This window comes from Tupaia chinensis, unplaced genomic scaffold (genome assembly GCF_000334495.1).
Source record: "Tupaia chinensis unplaced genomic scaffold, TupChi_1.0 Scaffold000135_1, whole genome shotgun sequence".
NCBI lineage: Eukaryota > Metazoa > Chordata > Mammalia > Scandentia > Tupaiidae > Tupaia > Tupaia belangeri.
In genome coordinates, this window is record NW_006159604.1 from 2,069,814 (window position 1) to 2,075,336 (window position 5,523).

The 5,523-nt window shown below is 39.6% G+C and overlaps 1 non-coding gene across 1 annotated transcript; it reads left to right on the forward strand.

Moving 5' to 3' along the window:
• Window positions 1–483: 483 nt before the first annotated feature.
• LOC114007180 (U6 spliceosomal RNA) lies at window positions 484–590 on the forward strand. Its single transcript, XR_003548807.1, has one exon. It is a non-coding gene; the product is annotated as a U6 spliceosomal RNA (small nuclear RNA).
• The last annotated feature ends 4,933 nt before the right edge of the window (window positions 591–5,523 follow it).

Sequence of the window (5,523 nt, forward strand, 5' to 3'; positions counted from 1 at the left end):
ATAGCATTATTGAATAGATTATACACCAGTAGGATTCATCCTAGATAGGGATGCAAGGACAGCTCAACACATGCAAATCGATAGCATGATACAATCAAATCAACAAAATGAAAGATAAAGAAGCATATGGCATCGGTAGATGCAGAAAAAGCATTCAATAAAATACAACATCCTTTTATAATTAAAACTCTCAACAAGTTAAGTATAGTAGACACATATCTGAACATAATAAAGGCCATAAATGGCAAACCCACAGCTAACATCCTACTGAACAGAGAAAAACTGAACGCTTTTCCTCTAAGAACTGGAAAAAGACAAAGATATCCATTTTCTCCACAGCTATTTGACATAATATTGCAAGTCTTATCTAAAGCAATTATTCAAGACAAATAAACTAAGGGTATCGAAATTGGACAGGAGAAAGTCAAATTGTCCTTGTTTGCAGACATGATTATATGTGTAGAAAAACCTAAAGAATCTACCGTGCTCGCTTCGGCAGCACATATACTAAAATTGGAACGATACAGAGAAGATTAGCATGGCCCTTGCGCAAGGATGACACGCAAATTCGTGAAGCGTTCCATATTTTTGAATATAATTCTGCATGAGGACTCACTGAATCCAAACCTGTGTCATGCCTGTGTGCATACTCAATTAAACACTGGAAAAACGTAATGGCTATGTCCCTGGACTCCCATGTAGTCGACCACAGTTTGAGTCCTGGACCCAGTGGCTTAAAACTCACGCTGGTCGCATGTGTGCGCATGCCCAAGATCCCGAGAGGTGAAGAGATTGCAGCGTGGCCATCCCCCCTGAGGGGGTGATTTCTTGCTTTCTGTCTCTCTGTCTGTCTGGCAAGTGCATGAGCCCTATAGCAAAGCTCTCTAAAAAAAAAAAAAAAAAAAACACTTAAAAATCATAAGTAAATTCAGTAAAGTTGAAAGATGCAAAATCAGTATATAAAAATCAATATTATTTGTGTATACTAATAACAAAGTAGTTTTAAAAAAAGAGAAAGCAATCCCATTTTTAACAGCTAGTATAGAAGACTGTCTGCAAACTGAAGAAACAGCTCAGACTCTAAAGTAGGAAGGCTGGTACAGTTCCTATCTAAGCCTAAAGGGGGCCCTCAGGTGTCTGCAGTGCCAGTTACCCTTTGGTGGCAGTAAGTAGAGGTCACAGTCCCAAAGTTAAAGAAATTGAAGTTGTGTGGCTGGTGGAATGAATGGGGCAAATGGGCCAGGAGTTGACAGGGAAAAAAAACTACAACCAAGGGCCAAGCAGAGGAACAAGGATGAAGCAGGAAAAAGTGTAGGAGTATAACACACAACACTCTCTGGAAGGAAAAGAGGACAGAGAGGGAGACAGAAGAATAAGTAGAACCCTACTTCCTCTCTGTCCCTCTCTGTCCCTTCATGCTCCCAGCCAACTGAATGTTTCCCACCCATACTGAAGGCAGGTCTTCTCTCAGCCCACTGATTCACATGCCAATTTTGTCTGGTAACATTCTCACTGATACATTTAGAAACATTATTTTACCATCCTTCTAGGTATCTGTCAATCCAATCAAGCTGATATACAAAATTAATCATCACAGAAGTGAAATATCTATTAAAAAAAAACTACAAAAAATATAGATGAAAAAAACTGAAGAGCACACACAGAGAGAAGGAACAATAGCCCACATGTATGAACTGAAAGAATCAATATTATTAAAATTTTGATACTATTCAAAGTGATCTACAGACTTACCTCAATGCTTATCAAAATACCAATGGTATTTTTCACAGAAATACACACACAAAAAAATCATGTGAAATCACAAAAGACTCTGAATAGCCAAAGTAATCATGTGCAAAAAGCAAAGCTGAAAGCATCACATTATCTGACTTTGAAACATACTACAAAGCCATAGTAATCAAAATCATAAGCTACTGGCATAAACCAGGCACATAGGCCAATAAAATAGAATAGAGACCCAGAACAAGTCCACAAACATAAAGCCAACTTATTTTTGACAAAGGATACAGTAACATTCATTGAAGAAAAGGACAGTCTCTTCAAAAATTGGTGCTGGAAAAATCGGATAGCCATACACAGAAGAAAGAAACTAGATCCCCTATCTCTCATCACATATAAAAATTAACTCAAAATGGATTTAAAACTTAAATATAATACCCTAAGCTATGAAATTACAAAAATAAAGTTATAATGGAAATGTTTCAGAACATTAGTCTAGGCAAAGATTTTTAAATAAGGCCTCAAAAAGCATAGAGAGAATATCAAAAATGAACAAATAGGATTACATCAAACTCGAAATCTGTACAGAAAAAAAAGACAATCAACACAGTAGAATATTATCCAGTCATAAAAAGGATGAAATCCTATCATTTTCCCAAACATCAAAACTGCAACTCACAGCACACCACATGCACACCATGACCTCAATAGTACCCCACTTCAAACAACACTACAGCTCACTGCAACACACAGCACACCTCAGTGAGACCACTGCACACAACACTGAGATTCAAAGAACAAATCTGGGACCCACAAAAAAACCCCACTCACACTGTGAACTCACTAGGACCCACTGCAAAATTCATTGAGTTGCAGAGCACACCCCACTTTTACCTACACCACAACAGATTTTAAACAACAGCACAGCCCACATAAACCCACAGCACTCCTCAGTGAGACCTCTGCACACATCACTGAGCCCCAAAAGTCAACCTAATACCCTAAACACACCACATTTACACCCTAACCTCAATAGAACCCACAGAAAAATTTGTTGAGTTACAGAGCACACCCCACTTTAAGACACAACACAACAGATTTTAAACAACAGCACAGACCACTGCCTCTCAAAGCACACCACAGTGACACCACTGCACACATCACCAAGACCCAAAGTACAAATCTGTGAGCCACAACACAACCAACTCACTTCCTAATCTTACTAGGACCCACAGCAAAATTCTTTGACTTACACTGCACATCCCCCTTTAAGATACAGCATACCCCATTTTAAAAAACAGCACAGCCAAACTGCGACCCATAGCACACCACAGTGAGACCACTGCACACATCACTGAGACCCAAAGAACAAATCCAAAAGAAACCCCACTGACCCAAGAAACCCCACTGACACCATAAACTCACTAGGACCCACAGCAATATTCATTGAGTTAAAGAGCACACCCCACTTTAAGTCACAGCATGCCCATTTTAAAAATCAGCACAGACCACTAAGACCCACAGCACACCACGGTGAGACCACTGCACACACCACTGAGACCCAAAGAACAAATCTGCAACCCACAAAAAACCCACTGACACCATAAACTCACTAGGACCCATAGCAAAATTCATTGAGTTACACAGCACACCCCACGTTAATCTCAGTCACAACAGAAATTAAACAGCAGCACAGCACACTGCAACCCACAACACAACTCAGTGAGACCACTGCACACATAATTCACACAAAGAAAAAATTTCACACCCAGAAACACCCCGCTCACACCCTAACATCACTAGGACTCACTGCAAAATTCAATAGGTTACATTGCACACCTCACTTTAAGCCACAGCACAACAGATTTTAAACAACAGCACAGACCACTGCCTTTCATGGCACACCAAAGTGAGACCACTGAACACAACACCGAGACCCAAAGTGCATATCTGTGAACCACAACACACCCCACTCACATCCTAATCTCACTAGGACCCAGAGCAAAATTCTTTGACTTACACTGCACATGCCACACTAAGCCACAGCATGCTCCACTTTAAAAAACAGCACACCCCAGTGCTACCCACATCACACCACAATGAGACCACTGCACACTACACTGAGACCCAAAGAACAAATCTGCAACCCACAAAAAACCCCACTGACACCGTAAACTCACTAGGACCCATAGCAAAATTTGTTGAGTTACATAGCACACCTCACTTTAATCTCAACCACAACACATATTAAACAACATCACAACCCACTACAACCCAAAACACAACTCAGTGAGACCACTGTACACATCATTTAGAAACAAATCAAAAATTTGAGACTCAAAAACACCCCACTCACACCCTAACATCACTTGGACTCACTGCAAAATTTATTAGGTTACACTGCACATCCCACTTTAAGCCACAGCACAACAGATTTTAAACAACAGCACACACCACTGCCTTTCATAGCACACCACAGTAAGATCACTGCACACATCACCAAGACCCAAAGTACAAATCTGTGAACCACAAAACACCCCAATCACATCCTAGTCTCACTAGGACCCACAGCAAAATTCCTTGACTGACACTGCACATCCCACCTTAAGTCACAGCACACCCCATTTTAAAATACAGCACAGCCTATTGCAACCCACAGCACACCACAGTAAGACACCTGCACACATCACTGAGACACAAAGAACAAATCTGTGACACAACCCACTGAAACCGTAAACTCACTAGTACTCACAGCAAAATTCGTTGAGTTACAGAGCACACCCCACTTTCATCTCAACCACAACAGATATTCAACATGGCCCACTGCAACCCAAAGCACAACTCAGTGAGACCACTGCATACATCACCAAAGCCAAAGATCAAATCTGCGACCCACAACACATCCCATTCACACCCTAACCTCACTAACACCCACAATTAAATTCTTTGAATAACAATGCATGTCCCACTTTAAGAGACAGCATACCCCACTTTAAACAAATCACAGCCTACTGTGACACACAACACACCTCAGTGAGACCACTGCACACAGCACTGAGACCCAAAGTACAAATCTGAGACCCACAACAAACCCCACTCACACACTAAACTCACTAGGACCCACAGCAAAATTCATTGACTTACACTGCACATCCCATTTTAAGCCACAGCACACCCCACTTTAAACAACAGCACAATGCACTGCGACCAGTAGCACACCGCAATGAGAATACTGTACACATCACTGAGATCCAAAGAACAAATCTGCAACCCACAACACACCCCACTAACACCCTAAGCTCACTAGGACCCACAGCAAAATTTGTTGAGTTACAGAGCACACCCTACTTTAAGCTACACCACAATAGATTTTTTTGAGTAAAATATAAAATATTTTATTATTCTCATTCATAAACTGCTTGTAGAAGAATAAGTGAATATTATAAAAACATAAGAAATTGATATGCTCTGTGAAACATTATATGCACTTTCATAAAATGTTATATTTTTGTTTAAATGTAGACTCAAATTAATTATAAATTTATATTGGAAACACTAGAATAGTCACTGAAATTTTTTTAAGGTAATTTAACTGATAAACTGATAGAAGAGAGAAATAGAATCAAACACAAAATTCAATTAAAGTTAGAAAAGTTTAAACAGAGTGGAAGTAACTTTTTAAAAAGAAAAGTTCAGTAAATATAAAACAATAAGAAACAATATTATATTAACTCAAGAATAGCAATAATCACATTAAATGAGCTAAACATATCAATTAGAGGA